The sequence below is a fragment of the Oryzias latipes genome, chromosome 15 (assembly GCF_053564925.1).
Source record: "Oryzias latipes strain Hd-rR chromosome 15, Olatipes_Hd-rR_3.1".
Classification (NCBI taxonomy): Eukaryota; Metazoa; Chordata; class Actinopteri; order Beloniformes; family Adrianichthyidae; genus Oryzias; species Oryzias latipes.
In genome coordinates, this window is record NC_136251.1 from 27,654,136 (window position 1) to 27,675,014 (window position 20,879).

General features: G+C 37.8%; 2 long non-coding RNA genes across 2 annotated transcripts; one reads left to right on the top strand and one right to left on the bottom strand.

The window, feature by feature from the left end:
* The first annotated feature begins 504 nt into the window (after positions 1 to 504).
* LOC144984104 (uncharacterized) lies at positions 505 to 2,652 on the top strand. Its single transcript, XR_013647761.1, has 4 exons — positions 505 to 657; positions 1,381 to 1,570; positions 1,650 to 1,779; positions 1,955 to 2,652. It is a non-coding gene; the product is annotated as an uncharacterized LOC144984104 (long non-coding RNA).
* A 9,092-nt stretch (positions 2,653 to 11,744) lies between these two features.
* On the bottom strand, positions 11,745 to 18,281 carry LOC144984045 (uncharacterized). Its single transcript, XR_013647655.1, has 2 exons — positions 17,687 to 18,281; positions 11,745 to 14,189 (listed from the first exon to the last, which is right to left on the bottom strand). It is a non-coding gene; the product is annotated as an uncharacterized LOC144984045 (long non-coding RNA).
* Positions 18,282 to 20,879: the final 2,598 nt, after the last annotated feature.

Consider the following 20,879-nt stretch of genomic DNA (forward strand, 5'->3'; position numbering starts at 1 on the left):
TGGTTTTAAAATCTAAGAAATTCTAATGTGTGAGTTTTAAGTTAGGGCATTTATCTATGAGGTGCCGTGTAGGACATTATTCAGAATTAGCATTCACATACACATGTGAAATCTCTCACACACACTAGTGAAATGCTTGTATACATACAACTGAAAATGTATTCATTCACATACACATGTGAAATCTCTCACATACACATGTGAAATCTCTCACATACACATGTGAAATGCTCTCACACACACTACTGAAAATGCTCTCACATACACATGTGAAATGCTCTCACACACACTACTGAAAATGCTCTCACACACACTACTGAAATCCTCTCACACACACTACTGAAATCCTCTCACACACACACTACTGAAATCCTCTCACACACACTACTGAAATCCTCTCACACACACTACTGAAATCCTCTCACATACACATATGAAAATCCTCTCACATACACATGTGAAAATCCTCTCACATACACATGTGAAAATGCTCTCACATACACTAGCCAAAATGCTCTCACACACACTACTGAAATTTTCGACAGAAACGGAAGGCATTTCAGTAGAAACGGAAGTTGGCTGATTATCGCGAGATAATCATTCGTCTGAATCATTCGAAAATGGCAGCCGGTTGCGCAAGGAAAACCACCGAAACGTGTAAGTATATTAAAAAATATCCAGTATCTGTTGTAAAATATATTTGTAAATACTTAGGATGATGTGTTTAATATGTTATATTCCTCAATCAACAACCTAGATTGTTTTGAAGCTCATCAATTTCAGTAATGCTAAAGCTAACGCTAACGCGAATTAGCGCCGAAGGCTAAAAACAAACGCTAGATATTACATCAAAAAGCAGTGACTTCTAACCGTAGTCACAAGTTATTAACACATGTTTTAAATGTGTTCATATATGTAGGGACAGACGAGGATGAGGAAAATCCGATCCATTTGCGGATGGAGAAAGATAGCCTGTTTGTTTTCAAGCTAGCTCGTGCCAGATGGGTAGAGACACATGATCAGATTTGACTTCATTTTAATAAACGGTTAATCGTTGTCGTACTGGGTTAAAGGTTTATGTTAAAGACCCAGAAGAGAGAGGGGGAAAGGGCTAGAAGGGAGGAACAGCGACAGGAGAGTCTGTTAAGTTTACTTGAGTTGAAATTATTGTTCTAAAATGTAATGCAGCCATTGTTTTTCCAATTTGTTTAATAAATGTATGAACAAAAATGAATAATTTACATGTATTATTTAAATCTGAGCTATTTTTAACAATCTTAAAAGGATTTTCATATAAATATCAGATGTACATATTTAGAATTTCGTTTTATATGTTAATATTTATTTTTATACATGTTAACAATAATCCTGGTCTTCTAGAGTCATGTGTGTCACAGTTGGAGCTGAAAGGAAAGCAAAGATTTGTCCTTGCAGACAGACGTGACTCTGCTCGTCCTGCATGTTCCTGGTGTTGTCCTGCTGTGGCTCAACATCTGTGGCTAAGCAGTCGCCTTTGCTGATGCACAGAATGTGCAGAATTGAGCTGCAGGCAATGATTTTCATTGCAAAGGTTGGTTTTACTTCCAGTGCCCCCAGAAATATTGCTCTCTTCCTCATCTTTATCATGCCAAATGCTCTCTTCACAACAGAGCGTGTTCTGGAGTGGTTCTGGTTGTAACTGCCTCAATGGCATTCCTCATGGGTTCCCTGTAGGGTGTCAGCAGCATGATGGGATGTGCAATGCAGGGATACCCACCATCACCCAAAAGGATCCTTCAGGTGGGTTTGTTTGATTTACATAAATTGGGCTTTTACGTAGAACCTGTGAATCATGGATTGATCCTGGATTCTCAACAAAAATATCTATAAATTTGGCATTAGAGTCACATACAGCATGCATTTTAATGGAATAAAAAAGCTTCCTGTTAAAATAACAAGCTGCATTTTCTTTTAGGGCCTTTATTCTTATGTGGCAGCCATCAATGCTCCTTGTGACCCTTTGGAAGGAGAAAGACCAAGCGAGCTGCTAAAATCCAGAGGCGACTTATGGTAGTTCATTCCCACTGGGAAGCTGGGTGACCCTGCTCATCAGCTGGAGGATGCGGTCTGCCGTCCTGTGGACAACATCGCTCACGGTGGACCGTGTCATGTCAAAGACTCTGGCTACCACACTGTAAGATGTGCCACATGCCAGCCAGAAAAGAAACACCAGGACGTCAGTCTCCTGTGACCCCCCAGAGTGTGAGGAACCCGAAGCTGATGCTTCAGGACCATCGACCCAGATGCTCGATGGTCCTGCGGGTCAACCGAAAATCCAGTCTTGTGTCGGACTGACCGTCAGCGTAAAGGGCCAGGACAGACACCTTTGTGTTGGTAAAGCAGTAGAGACGTGGAAGACCCTGGAAAATGCAACATTAATTATTTCATTGAGGAAATTAAATCACATTTTTTTAATGTTTCTATTTATTTTGATGTCTTACATTTTAGATTATGAAGTATTTATTAATTCTGGAAAATCTCGTGGTTTTTATTTGGCTGGGTTTTTGGATTTTCATTTAAACTTTTAAAAATGAAAGTTTTTGTTTTGTTTTTGTTTAAAACAAGTGATATGGTTTGACTCTTAATAAAAAATTCTAAACTTTGAACTCACAAGTGTTTCATGTAATTGGACTACACAACTCACTTGAAAAAGAATGTTAAACTCTTACCCAGCAGACTGTGTAACCTTGAGCATGATTAGTAACAAAGTTTAAGTTAAAGTTTAGGTTTAACTAAAAAAAAAGCTTTAAGTTTAACTCACAAGTTATTCTGTCTGGTCAGGGCATCCAGAGGAAATCTTCTGAGATGTTTGCTTCTCCTTGCCGTCCTGTGATGCTGCATATCTGCTCGTTTTCAGTTTGATCTCACGAAAAACGGTTGAATTATTGCCAGGAACACGGACAGATTCATTTTCAAAGCCATTTTCAGTAAGGTGTAAGAAAACTACAGAAAAAAATGCCTCCTTGCAAGAGCCCGTTAATCGTTCAGTGGCACAAAAACAAAATAAATATTGGCATGAAAAAATAACTTGGGGGGTTTATTTATGAACAAATACATTAAATCAACACCAAAGTGTTTGTAATTTAATTATTTATAAATCAGTCACGTTTTCCATGATCAGAACACAGCAGATTCATAAATAGTCTCTGTAAAATGTTCATATTTATTATGTTTTTACTCTGACAAATAAGTGTCATTCTCCGCGTTAAATAGGAGTAGTTCGCCTCCAGACCAGGTGGTGGCGGTAATGCGCCACTTTGTTTCCGTGTCAAGCGCGTTATGAACAACACCCAAAAGAAAAAAGTACTGAGCACGGGTGTCTGAATTGCTTTTAAATTCAGAGAACTATATAGAACTATATAGTTCTGCACTATATAGGGTTTTAGTAGTTAGGGATCAGGGCAGGAATTCGGACACAGGTTCATTTCCACTGAAATGCCTTCAGTCGAGCAACTTCGTTTCTAAAAATAAAGTAAAAAAAAAAAAACGTTGTTTCTACTGAAATGCCTTCCGTTTTTATTGAAATTTTCACATGTGTATGTGAGAGGATTTTGGATAGTGTGTGTGAGAGCATTTTCACATGTGTATGTGAGAGGATTTTCACATGTGTATGTGAGAGGATTTTCACATGTGTATGTGAGAGGATTTCAGTAGTGTGTGTGAGAGGATTTCAGTAGTGTGTGTGAGAGGATTTCAGTAGTGTGTGTGAGAGGATTTCAGTAGTGTGTGTGAGAGGATTTCAGTAGTGTGTGTGAGAGGATTTCAGTAGTGTGTGTGAGAGGATTTCAGTAGTGTGTGTGAGAGCATTTTCAGTAGTGTGTGTGAGAGCATTTCACATGTGTATGTGAGAGCATTTTCAGTAGTGTGTGTGAGAGCATTTCACATGTGTATGTGAGAGATTTCACATGTGTATGTGAGAGATTTCACATGTGTATGTGAGAGATTTCACATGTGTATGTGAGAGATTTCACATGTGTATGTGAATGAATACATTTTCAGTTGTATGTATACAAGCATTTCACTAGTGTGTGTGAGAGATTTCACATGTGTATGTGAATGCTAATTCTGAATAATGTCCTACACGGCACCTCATATGAATCTCTTGCTTGGTTTACACAGTGGTTAAACAGAATTATTCCAGATAAAAGTGCAATCTGTAATCTTTTCTAATCCCTTGTAAAATGAAAAAAAAAGTTTTCTAACTGTAAATTGGCTTTGCATAAATGCTCTGCAGCTTTCTTAGAGGAAGTCAGTTTGAAATGCGTAAATCTTTTGTTACAAGTTCTCTTATTTTAAACATTGAGTTAATGGTATCGAGGAATGCTCAACCTTGGATTGAAACAATGTGCCGACACACATGCTTTCTGTAAATACAAAAAAAATTAAAATTAAAATTGGGTCAATTTTTAGCAATTTGTGTTAGTTTGATTGCATTTTTTTCCCACTTTAAATTAGAAAGCGGCTGATGCAAGAATATTCCTTTCTTACAACGAGGACTCCTGTTTACACAAATTATACACCTAGCATCATTGCTAAATTAATTAACTAACTTTATTACTCAACACCCAACAAAGAAATGAGTGACAAATGTCCTCCAAGCAGGTAAACTAATTAAGTCCACAACACATATTTCTGTCCCTGCACCAAAAAAACTGCCCAAAAATGCTTATATCAAGTAATAACTGTAATAAGAAAGTAAGAAATGGTGCTTTCAAGTACCTACATTATTTTACCACAATTTGCAAACTTTCCATTGAGGCTGTGTATGTGACACAATTGGGATATCAGTAAGAGGCATGCACAATGGTCTCTTTCCTCCATCTGTAATGAATATGTTTGTGTGCGTATCTGTACGGCTTACAAGTCAAACAGAAGTCAGTGTAATCTCTGTCCTTGAAAGTAATCTTGCCTGTGTACAAAATGGCTCACTTTATCAACTTGGTGGCAGTCTGCCCTGCCTGAAGTCTGGAGGCAGCAGGGGCCGTGGCAGCGACGCTTTTCTCATGATAGTTTAGGAGGAGCAACAAGGCAATCTCCTTCTCTAGAGGCCCACAGAATACACCGAAGGACAAAGTAAAGGGAAAATGAGCAATTGTTTTACTATTTTGATTCTTTGTAGGAATGACTTGAATTCTGTGTAAAGCTGTCAAGGTTACTTTTGTTCGAAAGACTCCTAAGATTTAGCAAAAGTTGGAAACAGTCAAAGAGAGACCGAAAAGCAGGAAATTTAGTCATGACACATTACTGACAATAAATTAGGCAAAAAGTGAGAACACAAGTGCAATCAAACAATAAACTCAAAACTGCTGAGAAAAATAGAAGTTTAAACAATGAAGGGACTGGGAAAAAATCTGATAAACCAAAACAAAAAACAAAAAAAAACAAGTGAAGGGTTGGAGTTGCAGGCATTTTGTCAGAAACTACTGGATTAAGGACCCAAAATGCAGGCGACCGGACTATACAGTAGAAATAAAAACATTTGTTAATTAACTTAAATGTGACAAAACCGAGGGAGCAACACAACAGTGACGAAACAGATGATCTGTCAAGCTAGAACAAAAAAACCCCCCCAAAAAACAGAAACTTGAATACACTAAAGACCATTAACAAAAATCAAGACAGGTGTGTATGATTGACAACCTGAACCTGGCGTGAGTGACAGGGGACAACTTGAACACAACATGACGAGAACTAAAGACAAACCAAAGGGCACCGTCATCGCACATTCCCACAACTAATGGTCCAGCATGAGACAGGATGTAACAGCATAATTCCTGAAGTTTAAGTTTTAATCAATACTTCAAACAAGCTTATAGTTTACCTCCAGATCGTTCAGCCCTTTATTATGTATGTAATTTTAGAGAAGAAAAGTTTTATTGTTTTTTTAACCATTTTCAAAGCCTTTTCCAGTGGTCTTTCAAATATGATAACACCGTTTTTAAACAAAATCCAAACTCTGTCATTTTTTAGAATAGTTTTTGCAGAAAAGCAATTTTAAGATTAATTTTCAGAAAAATGCCACAAGAACATGTTAAAGAAAAATAAAATCCTGAGTTTATTTGAGGGATTGTTTAAGGACTAAAAACTGTTCGGCTCCTCCTTCAGACATAAAGTGTACAGTTTCAATTCAATTCAATTCAATTCAATTTTATTTGTATAGCCCAAAATCACAACAACAGTCGTCTCGATGGGCTTCGAAGTAAAACGTGAAATCAAAAGGATCACGAATACAAAGAGTTCAATAGAAAAATACTAAAATGAACTAACAAACTGACTAAGCTATACTGGCATCCCTGCCCTTAGACCCCCCTTCGCGGTAAGGAAAAACTCCCCAAAAAACCGGATTCCGGAAAAAACGAAGAAACCTCAGGGGTGCCCACATGAAGGAGGGATCCTCCCCCAGGACGGACAGGCGATTTACCAGACTCTTAGAGAAGAATTAACTTATCTAAATCTACAACTACATATTTAAAGTCCAGCAGACGAGCTTCATCCAGCCGTGGTTGTGGGGACAGTCAAAGGCGCGAGTCGAGCCGGAGACAGGAACCACAGCCAGGTGTAGGAGCAGGAGCAGAGACGAGGTACTCGGTCAGGTACAGAGCAGAGACGAGCCAGAGATGAGCCAGAGGCAGGATCCACAGTATTCACAATACTAAAAATGCATAAAGCCTTGTATGTCATCCAACTTAAACAAATCCCGCTCGTGTGCAAAGATAGGTCTCAAAAACATCATTTCGTACAGTTTCTGAGAAAATCTAATATTCCTTTGCAGTATTCATTAAATGCAAATGCATTAGTCACACATTTCTAGCATGTTACCGTCAAATTTGTGTTCCCAATGACAATGTCTTTAAATCATGCTTGAGACAAAAAGGTTTTTCGAAAAAAAAATCTTTTTTAACTATTTATTTAAGCCATAGTAGCGACCTGAAACACCAATAGAACATTCTAACAATGTATTTTTTGCATTTTTTTGCAGTTTAATAAAATAAATGTTAGTATGTAATTCTTACACACAGCAAGCACTTCCTATTCATTGTTATTCTTTTTTATATTGATTATTGTTAATATTATTGTCTCGTAATTTACTTTGAAAGAATAAACGAGGCATTTGAATGATATACTAAGCAATTATTTTTGCTCGCCTAAAAGTTAAGACACTAATAATGAGGTCTGTTTGCCTGCAGCATAGGTTCGTCATTAAACTCTATGCTGTGAGCCTAAACTGGGCTAAAGAAAACACACAAGCAGGTTGAAAAACAGAGGAGGGAAACATATAAATCAGGTCATCACGGTGGAGGAATGTGTGTGAGGCGCCTCACTGGAACAGATTGCTCTCCTCTGGCCTTTATCCCATAACAACCACCATCAAGGCTGCGGTCAAGAGCTCAACACGGACACCCCCGCGGTCACTCCTCATCCCCTCTTTTTGAGTTAAAAGGGGTTTGATCATGGGATCTGCCACCTCCATGACCTCAAGTCAAACACAGAAGGTGTGCTTCTACATTTCTTTGAGTTCCCCGGGTTCTTTTTGAAGACGGTTCCCAATTACCCAGCACTGAGACTGCAGAGATGGTTTGTAGCTGCTTACGGATCAAAGGATTTTCATGTATACTCTGAACCCCCTGATTATGTCATTGCTGCATTTAAATAAAAAAACAATACTTTGATACAAGATGACCTACATGTTTTTTTTAATTGTATTCAAGAAAGCAATGGCAAAGTTTCTGACCAGGATCACATTTTCTGACACGTAATTAAAAACACAAATCAATAATTAAATGTCATAATGAGATTTGATTCATAAAGCATGCTACTTATGGTGTTAGTCAGGTTGACATTTATCTTGTGTTTACTGAGCAGATACTGTTGAAAGAACAGGATCATCACTCTGCGGATTGAACATCTGTGGGAAATTAATCAGTTTGATTGCTGTCTTTGATTTGTTAAATGCATATTTTTTCTAATCATCAGGGTGTCCATGCTGCAATTTTTGTTTTTCTGCAAAAAAAAAAGAAAGTTATTGGTGAATCCCAATCAAACTAAAACTGTGAAAATGTTCCTGCACAGTTGCTACTCAGAAATTACTGTTCTATCTTCAAAACTAAATCCATACAAATATATACTTTAAATCAAAATGTACAATTTTTTTAAGCACTTGCCGTAATGCAGATGAAGAGTTAAAGTCAAACCAGCTCAGACAGCTGGCACAGCTGCAGGCTCCAAGCTTTGCCTCTCACCTGACCTTAGCAGACAAGACAGCGCAGAGGAACTGCACATGTCACATGGAGTCACATAAAAGTAGGGTGATCTTTAGAAAGGAGAGGCAAAAGGAGACAATAATACGAAATAAGGATCATTTTAAACAAAAAAGTGCTGAGTATAGAACATTTGTGAGGAAAGCTGTTAAGAATGAGCAAAGCTTATTAAAGGATAATGCGTTTTGTTTATTATGACTTTTCATACCAAGCTGATACTTAAAATGAGACACATTAGTAGTTTGCAACACATTTCCCCTTGATTATTATTACTATTATTACTATGCTTTTGTATATTAAAAAACTGTTGAAAACTGAATTATACCCCCCCAAAAAAAAAAAGAAATCTGTTCCGTCTCATTTCACGGTGGGTTTGTGCTTCAGGGAGGGTGATCATTAGAAAAATGGGAAAATAGGTGCAGGATGCTGGCTGAGAGATGGATAACTCCGTTAGGCATGGCAGACAGAGCTGCAGTGAAGGTAGAAAACAGGTCAGACCCTTGTGGGTATCTTGAACAGAGAGAGCTGCAGTTATTGTTCCACTCCCTCACTAATCATGATTAATGAAAACTTTGATAGGAAACAAACTGCAGAAGTGCTTGAGTTTGTGTCGAAATTTGATCTTACATCACACGATTTGTTTCATTTATCTTTTCTCAAAGGAAGGACCTAATCTTTTTTATTACGAGTGAAAGTTTTTGGAGGTGTAGCAACAGAAAACATGCAAGGGAAGTTTTTCCAAACGTCCAGAAGGTACAGAGTTGACTTTCTGGATTTTTTTTAGAGTAACTATCCTTATGCTCCTTACTTATTATCACTCATTTGCAGAAGAAGAAAAAAATGATACAGAGGGGAAGGAATAAAATAAAAATAAAAAAGGCAAACAACATGTGGATCAAATTTGTTTTATTATAATCATTTGTAGCCAAAGTAAATGTTGATTAAACATGGGGAATCATAAAAAAAATGTTTATTAGGCTTCCCTGTGAATAGTTTCTGCCTTTTGTTTAACTTAAAGCAAACTAGCATTGATTTAAGCCTCATTGTAAAACTGTTATTGATATAATAATTAATGTAGCTGTTCAATTGTTTTGTAAGGAAACAAAATGCCTTCAAATACTAGAAATATTGTATTAATTTGGCTGTGTTTTTTGGCAGCACAATAGAAATTTAGTAAATGTATTTTTTATTTAAAGGTTTTTTATTTTTCAAAATAAAATATAATTTTTATTGATTCCACAAGGGGAAAATTATCGGTACATTTGTACCATAGCTCTATTAAAAGACAAATAGATAATAACACTAAAAATACACTTAAAAAAACAGTAATAGATATTATCCAGTGTCTATTGTCAGTGTCTTGCTGTAAATTAGTGGGTTTTTAATGGATTATATCAGTTTGTATTCGTTCTTTTGCATTATAGTTTCCTTTTGTTGAGACAAACCACACATGCTTACACAAGCTTCCGTGGTCAAATTGGAGCTGCTGAGAAACTCAACAAGAATGCTATGTCTGTGTCAGGCAGCCAGCAGAGCAGGACAAAAACCAGCACAGAGACAACATGCTGAGAGAAGCTAGTTCAGACTGGCAATTGTGTAGATGATAGTATCATCTGCATATGAATGGTACTCAACACTTGGCTATTGACTACCCATGTTGTTTATAAAAATAGTGAAAAGCACAGCGGCCAAAATCAACCCTTGTGGAACTCCTCTGCTGATGTTCAAGAAGTCTTATTTATCACCTTCCACAAACACACATTGGGATCTTTCTGAGAGATAGTCCTTAAACCACTCGATAGCAGAAAACCAACACCAATGTTACTTAGTCTGTGTACAAGTAACTGATGATCAATAGAAGGCTTTAGATAGATCAACAAAGAGAGCAACACAATGCAGTTTTCTCTCTAAAGACATTGATAAGGTCATTTGTTACAGGCCCTGCAGTTGTTATTGTACTGTGGCACTGAAACCCGATTGAGTTTCACAAAGAACACTGTTGGATGTTAGAAAAGGTTTTAGCTGAGAATAAACATGGGATTCAAGAATCTATACAAGGACTGATAAATCAAAGGGTGTTGCAGGAATTAAAGCAGGTTAGAACTTCTAGAAAAGCCACCAGGTTCAGATGTAAGAACCACACAGCATTAGAAATTGCTGGTCATAAACTGGTCATATGTATTATTTTTGAATAGAATAGAACATAAACTTATTTAATCACATTTATTGAACTTTCAAAAAGGTAATAATTAAAAACATAGACGAAGATGAAGGATTATGGCACAGAAAAATCACTTCAGGCTAAATGTTGAGATATTAAAGACAACTATTAAATGCACAATAATCACTTTGCCCAAATAAAATTTGTCATGCCTTAAATTAGTCTTTTAGGAAAATAGTTAACCACAGAAAGAATTGTTGAGTATGTTGAGGCTCTTTCAGTGTGCTTTGAAACCTCCAGCTGCCATTTTGATTTCCCACACAAGATGGGCTTTATGAGGACATTCAAATTCAAAAACATGTCGCGCTAAAAATGCCTGCTATTCTTTGAGTCGGTCTAGATTTTGAGTTTTTTTGCTAAGTGGTTTTAGATGGCTGCACATTTGATCTTTAAGAACATTTAAGACACCTTAAAAAAGTAAAATAAAAAGATTTAAAATGCCATTTTGAGTGCCATTTCTTGATATATGGCGATTGATCAACCTATACAAGCCATTTAGAAATGTACTGACAAAATCTTTACTTTACTAAAGGAAAAAGGGAAATGAGGGTAGATCAAGGTAAAAGTGGATCTGAGATCTACCTTTCTTGTGCAGAAGAACCATTAGCTGCATCCCATAAAGTTGTCTAGGGTCAGAACTCACAGAGTAAAGCAAACCCTGTTGTCTTCATAAAAAAAGACAGTTCTGCTGTGAATGTGTGATAGGATTGCTGCAGTGTCTGTCCATAGGTCTTTACAGTCATGGGGAAAAACCAGTGTCAACCCAAAAGGCTTTACCTTGAGCATTTCAACATCTCCTTTTTGTTTTTTTGGTTTGTAAGCTGAACTTAATTTCTTAATTTCTTGGACATGGTTGGGCTGCAATGACATGTCCCAAGGCTAATTACACATTCCATTTTCTTGCCAAATTTAAGAGAATACTTTAAGAATTAAAGTATTAAGTGCAATCCCAGTCTGTGTTTTCATCCAGTCCTCAAAAACTACATTTAGACATTCCTTATACAGGGTGTAAATGCTGTAGATCAACAGTTTCAAGAGGGGTTGAATCCATTATCCATAAAGAAAAGCCCCAAATGTGTTTAAATCCCCAACTTGAAAGGATGGCATAAAACGCTTAAAAATGAATAATTTAGACTTTTTTTTATTCAAGACTTTTAAAAGTGTCAGATAAATGCATCTAGACATTAAAGAAAAACACAATTATAAACAACAAACCACAACAAGAATCAAGTTTCTCATGCACGAGGGAGAGGAGCAAATGTGTTGGAAAAGGTCCACCACGTTTCTCTTCTCAAAGGTCTGCCTCTCCTCGTGATGCTTTTATTAAGAACACAAGAAGGAGGTAACATTTTCAAGACAAAGACAAAAAGTTCATTAGGGGGTGTCGTCAAATGACCCTTTTGGTTGGATTCTAACTTCAAACAGTATCCCTTATCAGCTCAGGACAGTGTGTCGTAAACCCCCCTCTCTTCCTTGCTGGGATGAGAAGCAGATGAACAAACACACAACTGTTTTCAGAAGAGGTAAAAAGGTCAATCTAAGTTAACATTTAAACATACATTGAACCAAATACATTTAGGCAATGATAATAATAAAACAAATTCCTTCACATACTCCCTCCTTTTTATCATTGATAAATGTCAAAATCTCACATCCAATATCACATCTCTTTTCAGTTTTCTGTGACATCTTCATTTTCATAACACTTTCAATTTACACTCAGATGAGAAGTTCTTTTTTTTCTCTCTCTCAAGTCATTTCAGTTTCAAAATCATTACAGTCATCTTGTTCTCCCTTTAATAACAAGTTGTATTCTTGACTCATAAGAACACTTTGTACTCAACCATTCACTGCTCTGGAAATCATAGATTGGATACAAGGAAAAATGCACATAGTAAACACACAACATATGATCAGTACCATAAGAATAGGTGTCACTATTTTTAACAAAAGTTGCCACCAGGAACCAAAAGCAAACCAGGAGAAGAAATCCCAAGATTGGGGTTTCCTGTCATCCTGCATTGCCTGCTGAACCTTTTCAAGTTGATGTAATGCTTCAGTGACGATGTGACCTTCATCGTTGTTGTCAGGAATAAATGTACAACAGGTATCATTTAACATTTTACAAACACCTCCCTCCTGAGCAACCAATAAGTCCAAAACCAATCTGTTCTGTAGAACCATAAGTTTCATGCTTGACATTTCTTCATTAAAGCCTTTAAATGCTTTAATTGTAGCGTTCAAAAATAAACCTAATCGATAATCAATGGTCTTAATTCTGAGAGCGTTTTTAGCATTTCCCACCTAGGGAAACAATGCCATAGTTACCTTTTCCCCAGTATTCCAGTGTTTATGGTCTCCAGGAACATCTGATCCCCAAATGGAATCGTGTGGCTTGACATCAATAAGGTTACGTCTATGGTTCAGGTGAGGCTCATGGACTGCAGAAACTATGAAAGTGTGACCTGTGACCTTTACAGAAACACAAATCCCACTCCAGTCTCTAGGCAGACTGAGGTAGAGGGCCTGCCCACATAACCAAAACATTTGATCAACCACATAAGTACCATTGTTACCTGGCATTAAATCTGGATTAGATTCAACACAACGTCCTCTGGGGCAGGGAACAGCATAACCATGGGAAACTCTGTCATTGATTATCTGGACTGTGAAGGGAACAAGAAGTTCATGACACATCTTCGTCTGCAAAGTTCCTAAAAACTTTGTGCCATTGTTAGTTATGCAATGTGAAAACACAGTTCCTGGTTCCACACTAGCATATGGAGCTAATGGTTTTTTCAATTTCAGTTTTTTAAACTGATACAAACTCTTACAACTCGGTCTTACAAGAGTACCATTTGAAGTGGTGACGGCTCCAGTACTACTATACCCTCTGGTACGATATTCAATAACACAGTCGCTCTTCCACTCAGAAAATTGCTTTGCCTGTAAATTGGGATGTAGGGATGTAGTTGGGATTACAGAACAACATAGCAATCAGATCTATTCTTTTCCTTAGCCAGTAACATAACATACCTATACCAAGAATTTGTCATATACAGGTGAGTTATGTTCATTTTTGGACTATTCAAAACATCATGTTCATCAATACTCAGCCATCGTCGAGAAATGTTTAGTCTTTCCTCGCTGGTGAGTCTTCTTGTAGGTGGATAACGATTCCAAAAGAATCAAATCCTTTTGGTGGCTCCTGCTGAGAGTAGCAGGAACATTAAACAAAATAAACTGTCTCTTAGCCCAGTTGGACACGCCATGGATATGTACCTATCTTCGGGAGGGAGAGGTTACTAGCACATCACCTCCTCAAGTCCTCTAACAGTGTAGGATCCGTGTAGTGCAAAAGAGTTCTGGTGTGCTTTCTTCCCTAAGACTAGGTGGATGTCTCGGCTTCGCTGACGTTGAGACAAGCAGCTTCTATACAGCTGCCTCCCTTTGTAGTCAGACTTCCCCACCTAGCAGTTGGAATTAGCCTCACCCAGATGCTTTTTCTTGCAGTGTGACAGGTGGATCCAAAACGTCCTTTCAGCAATCTTTACAGCTGTTGGTGTAGTCAGCAGGACTTGGAATGGGCCTTCCCGCCGTGGGCTGGACCAACACTTCCTTTTTATGGCCTCCACAAACACCCAGTCACCAACCTGCACTGGTGAGGTGTCCTGTGGAGATAAGAAGGAATCTGGCACTTGATTTGTCCTTTGCACATCTTTAGTGGTAAACATTTTTCTCAAATAATCCACTAAATTTGCATCATCATCTGGAGAATGTTGCTGTGTAGGATCAAGGTCTGGTAACCTATAAGAACGTCCATACAACATTTCAAAAGGCGTTAAAGGTTGACCTGCTGTGCGTGTGATACGCATACTTAGCTGAACTAAGTCTATGCAGTCAGGCCACTGTCTGTTTGTCTCTTCCATGCATTTCTTTAACTTTGATTTGATGGTGCCATTAGTTCTCTCAACTAATCTTGCACTCTGTGGGTGATAACTACAATGTCTCTTTAAATCAATACAAAGATGTTGAGCCATTTTGTCTATCACTTGATTTACAAAATGTGTACCATTATCACTCCTTATCACTTGTGGTATGCCAAAAGTTGGGATTATTCTTTAATAAATAGCTTTAGCTACTGTAATAGCATCCTGTGTTGCACATGGAAAAATTTCAACCCATTTGGAAAATGCATTAATAATCACTAAACAATATTTCAATCCTTTACTTTAATTCAATTCAATAAAATCCATATGGATTGTATGGAAAAGAAAAGGTGGTTCAGGAAATTTTCCTCTCTTAGGTCTAACATTGCCTTGGGGATTATGACGCATACATGTTACACATTGTTTACAAAAATTTTTTTGAATAGAGAATAAATCCATAAGTTGTATAATATTTCTCTAATAAATTCATCCTCCCTGTTGAATCATGGCAAGGCCCATGACTCAAAATTGCTGCCTATTTGTACATGGATTTTGGTAAAATAGGTTCCCCTTCTGTGCTGACATAAAGACCTTGTTCAACTTTGCTCCTTTTTCAACCAAATTCTTTTTCTTGTTTTGGTGCACTGGGTGGCATTTCTGTTAAAACATCAGCGGTTGCATCTGCAGTCACATCCTCATTCGTGCATATTTCTACATCTTTTGTTGCAGCTTGCTTTGCTGTTGCATCTGCAAAGGCATTTCCTTTAGAAATATGATCTGTTCTTTGTGTGTGTCCCTCACATTTACATATTGCCACTTTAGATGGTAACATTACAGCAGTCAATAATTCTTTCAGTAAGTCTACATGCGTTACTGGTTTTCCTGTTGATGTTTTAAACCCTCAGTTCTTCCACTGTTGACAAAATAAATGCACTGTAGCAAACGCATATTGGCTATCAGTAGATTGTAACTGGCTTATCTTTAAACAGTTTGCATGCTTCAGTTAAGGCTGTCAACTCTGCTGATTGTGCTGAGGAATTTCCACACAGGGGTCCTGCCTTCAAAACCTTATCTTCAGTTACAACAGCAAAACCCACTTTGTTTCTGCCTGTTTCATCTTTCTTTGCTGACCCATCAACAAAAACTATTTCTCCTTCAGTGAGATCTAAAAATTCATCACTAATTGGTTGAATTTCTAGTTCTGATTCATCTTTTATCTTGTCATTTCTTTTACCATCTAATCAATCTGATTTCTTCCTTTCAGGACAATCTCTCTCTCCCAATGATCTCTCTGTCCACAAATCCAACATCCATCATCAACTTGCTCTGACCCTCTGTTGCTACTTCCTCTAAACCTTCTTCAAAAATTTTCTTTAAAATTTCCTTTTCCACGACCACGATTTCTTCCTCTGTTCACATTCCTTCCAAAAAACACATCACTACTTTCCTCCTGCCAAAATGTATGTTCTCTTTGATTCCTAAATTTCTTTCTATTCACCATCACTTTTTCTGCATGAACAGCAAAATACATAAACTGTTGTAGTGCTCCTGTTGGTAGATCAACGTAAAGTTTCCTTATCTACTCTGCAATCTCTGGTCTCATAGCTTGCAGTAAAGCTTGTTTCAGCTGCTGCCTATAGGCACCATCATCATTATCATCATCTCTGAGTCCACTGTTAGCTTTAAAACTTCTTCAAATCTGACTCTAAAATCAGACACTAACTCTCCATCTTTTTGTTTAGTTTGACCAATCTTTCCATAATCAGGTCTCATTGGAAAGGCTTCTCTAATTCTTTGTCCTAAAAGTGTAAGACTTTGAATTAACTCTTAAACTGTTATGCGGAAGAGGTCTGGGTGGATCATCATCATTCATAGGATTCCTTTTTCCCTTTACTTTTGTCCAGTCTGCTTTCATAGCAGTCATACATACTTCCTGACATTTAATGCCATTCAAATGATAAGCTCTCTGAACTTCCATCATTTGCCCGTGAGAGATAACTCCCCTCACTGCCTTCCTAACATCCTCTAATGTCCAGGTCCTAAACACAAGAAGTGTAGGCCTCTGGCCACCTTTCTCCAGCTCTAGGATTGGGCACTTCAATGATCGGAAATGTCTCTGCAACTTTAGATGACTCTCCAGCTTCTTCCAAACCAACCCCCATAGTTTTACTCCATTCAAGTTTTTCCCTTTTCCTCCTAAAATCATTTTTTTCTTTTTCTGGTTTATTTAAATCAGTCAGTGGTGGGTAAAAACCCGTCAACAGAGGAGCATTTGTCCCCTGGTAGGGAGGAGGTGAGAAATCAGCTGGTTTCTGCTCTCTCCCCCTTTCATCCCGCCCCTGCTCGGTCTGCAGCCTGCTGCAGCCTGCTGTTGCAGGGGTCTGAGTCTCACAACTGATTTATCCTCCTTTTTTTAGCAATCAGACATGCTTCTCTAGTTTTACTTTTCTGAATGGCATTCTTTATTTTTCGTTGCTTCATTTAAGCACAGTTTTGCACAAATTAATTCTTCACTATTTTTTTGTTTCTTTTTTAGTTTTTATTCTGTTTTTAATTTATAACCTTTGAACTAATTCAGTACATTCCCCTTAAAATCGTAGTTTTATCCCATTTTATCAAGAATGTAGTTGAACCTGGATGAACCTCTTTCCATATATTTTTAATCTCATTTTAATTCAACTTTTTTATTTGAATTCCCCCATTTTTTTTTTTTATTTACGTTAGTCACAGAGTGTGATCAGAACCAACAGAGAATTTCTCTCAGGACCGAATTTCACTCCCCGTGCAACAAGCTTCTAGGTCAGACCTATTGTCTGATCCGGTCACACGTTTAGGGTCCTCCCAGGAGCAAAACCCGTTTTAGACTCTGGGTTCTTTTCACCTAAAGCCTAATGAGATGAAATCTTGTTCTACTTCAGCAAGCAGCCTTGTGTTAACACCGCAAGGTTTCCAGCTGCTCACTGCTTCGAACAAGTTCACTCCTTTCACACATGCACACACATTCACACCAAAAAAAACGTTATTTTTTATTTATTTTTAAATTTTAATAGGCCTTTTAGGGACTTGAACCCTCTTACGCGTTTTAGGCTGCAGGACTCGAACCTACACCCTTATTTAGAATTCTGGACTTTTCCGGGACTCCAAACCCACACGTGTTTTAGGCAACAGGACTTGAACCTGTCCCTCAGAATTCTGGGCCACTTCGGGGACTCGAACCCCTGAAAAAGCGCTTTACTTGCCTTGTCGTTGTGGTCTGACTGGTTAACGAATAACGTCAATCCGGACCCAGGGATCAGACCAGTCGATTGGCCGGCGTAGAATTCACTACGACGGACTTTCCTCCGGAGACCTAGTCTCACGGGCTGTGCACAGACTTCAATCGGCATGATCCTCCCCCAAGGACGCAGATATGTTGTCATCCGGCTCGAAGGACCAAAGAATGTCAGATAAATGCATCTAGACATTAAAGAAAAACACAATTATAAACAACAAACCACAACAAGAATCAAGTTTCTCATGCACGAGGGAGAGGAGCAAATGTGTTGGAAAAGGTCCACCACGTTTCTCTTCTCAAAGGTCTGCCTCTCCTCGTGATGCTTTTATTAAGAACACAAGAAGGAGGTAACATTTTCAAGACAAAGACAAAAAGTTCATTAGGGGGTGTCGTCAAATGACCCTTTTGGTTGGATTCTAACTTCAAACAGTATCCCTTATCAGCTCAGGACAGTGTGTCGTAAACCCCCCTCTCTTCCTTGCTGGGATGAGAAGCAGATGAACAAACACACAACTGTTTTCAGAAGAGGTAAAAAGGTCAATCTAAGTTAACATTTAAACATACATTGAACCAAATACATTTAGGCAATGATAATAATAAAACAAATTCCTTCACAAAAAGCAAAGTCTCAAAAAAGTCCATAATTTTCCAAATTATGCCTGTTATAGAGCCATCCTGGATGCAGGATGAGAGAGTCTTCACGGATGTGAATAGCAGCAGAGTTTATGACAAACACTACACCTGGCTAATTTGTCAGAAGGGAAAACAACTGGCGTTAAAACCTTTTTCCTCTGCCGTGTTTTGTTTTCACCTCAACTACTTGGTAAAATTGTGAATAGTACACCTTTCAGTTAGCTTTGCCATCAATTCTCTGACTTGCATTAGAAAAAACAAAACAAACAAACATCAAAAGTACCTGAAGGAAAATATTACAAGGGTGACTGTAAAATGTACATTAAATTGGAAAAACAGACATTGAAGGGCACAGAATTCTCATTAAGATGAATCAGGGTTATATCGAGTAATAAAAAGGAAAAGAAACTACATCAGATCTTTGAAAATCGATGTGTTAATGTCTCCAGACAGAGGCCGTCCATGTCAGGTGCCACCGTCTACCCGCCGTCTGGGGGTAAATAAAAAGAAGACCAATGAACTAAATGTTAGACAGCAGGCCTCATCGGATGAGGAGCGTCAATGCCGGCTCCTCATTCATATGCAGGACTCACTGTGGCCGGGATCGGCAGGTTGACGACCGGTCATTGCTGTCAACAACCCTTGTCGAGTGCCCGCACTGCTACCGTCCGATTTCTAACAATTGGACGGGCAAGTCGGGGGCAGGAGGGGTGTCAGTCTCAAATTAGCTGATCATCAGATAATTTTGGGGACCTTGGACCTCCTACCAGTCAGTTATTGAGCTGCCGCCTTCCTGTTACCCGCCTGTCACCGGACTGCCACCACACAACCTCCAAATGTGCCTGGACAGCCACTGATCAATGTCAAATCGATCAAATCAATCGATGTAAAATTTTAACTTCTTTCTAAAACATCTGCATCCAAATAACGCGACCGATGCTTCTTAATTACAAATGCCGCCGCACAGCCACTTCCCCAATTTGCTGAAAACTTAGCATTTATGTCGCAGCGTGGTGGAATTTGGGGATGTGTGACCGTAGCCCTGTAAGGAAATGATAGAAAAACCCCACATACAAAAACAAATAGCTTTTTATAGTCTTTTAAAAAAACGGACTTAAAAATGCAATTTAAATTAAATATTGGTTTTTAAACGGTAATCTGATTATTTACTGTGTTGCTGTATTAACATTCTTTCTGCAGCTTTTTATTGACTTTATCAATGTTGTTGGATTGTTTTCCCGGGTACTCTTCTTTTTTTTAAACCTCCAATCTCCATCTTGTGGCTTATCTGGTCGTAGTGAGTTTTGTTGCATTTGATATTTTCTCAACGCTATCTTTGCTAACCTCTGAAGACAATCCACTTCAAGTTGGCTGTGCCGTCTAACTCCAGAGAAAGACAAAGATAAGGGGTAATCAGCTCCTTCCACTGTATTCAATCTCTTCCCTCCTTTTGCTCCCTGATACACTTTATTGTTTACCGAGAAGAGTGATCCATCAAAGCCTTGGAAAGATGACGTGTGTGGAACGAAGATCTAAAAAGAAGTCCCTGAAGTCCACGGGAAAGCCTTTCGCCTGGAGTGAGAATACTTTAAAAAGATATTTGTTTGACATCAAATGTGTTTTATTTGTATGCCGACCTCATTACATTACACATGATCTGACATTAAAATATTCTTAAGTCTGTGAAGAAATTAATAATTTTGAATGTTTATGCAAACAAATTAGCCTTTTTTATTTAAAAAAAACACGTATTGCTGAGAAATTTTAGCTCCTTATTATGTGTATTTACCACAAATATGATAGGTGTGCACACAGGTTTTGTAGTAAATAAACAAGATAGTTCCTAAATTGTTTTAAACAACTAACATTTCTTGTTTACTGCTACCTGCAGATTCACTGTTTTAGTGTAATTCTTTTGTAGATTTACACAAACAAAATATTAATCATTTGTACGCCAAAACTGTAAAGGTTTAATATATTAATTTGCATACTATCAATGTATGCATCGCATTTGCTAAATACGCTGAAAACCATTTTCTCGTTATGTATTATTTGTTCAGATTCAAATACAAATACCAATTTTGCAACTTCTATCGAGCCGTTTATCTAACAAAGGTCTCATGAAACATAAATTGAAAACACAAAAAACAGATTATATTATATGGATAATAATTACATTTTATTTCATGTAGCTCTGGGATGTGAGCCTTTTGTATCAAAATTTGGCAATAATCATATTTAAAGAAAAAATGAATCAACTTATGCACAGGTTATCCATTCATTTCCTAGTTTCGTGGCTTTGGGATAGTCTAAAATTCCCTCCTATCTAATTTTAGAGTAAAAACATTAGCTCAAACGCATTGGTGTCCAGTGATTTGGTTCAATTTGGGAATTGCAAGGTTGACCGCAGTTGCTTTGAGTCTTTTTCAAACTCAACTTCAACTTTAAAGTCATTAATGAGTTGTGGGTAACGCCAGGGGAATACCACTAAGATTATGTGCAGAGAAGTCATCCCCATTAAATTC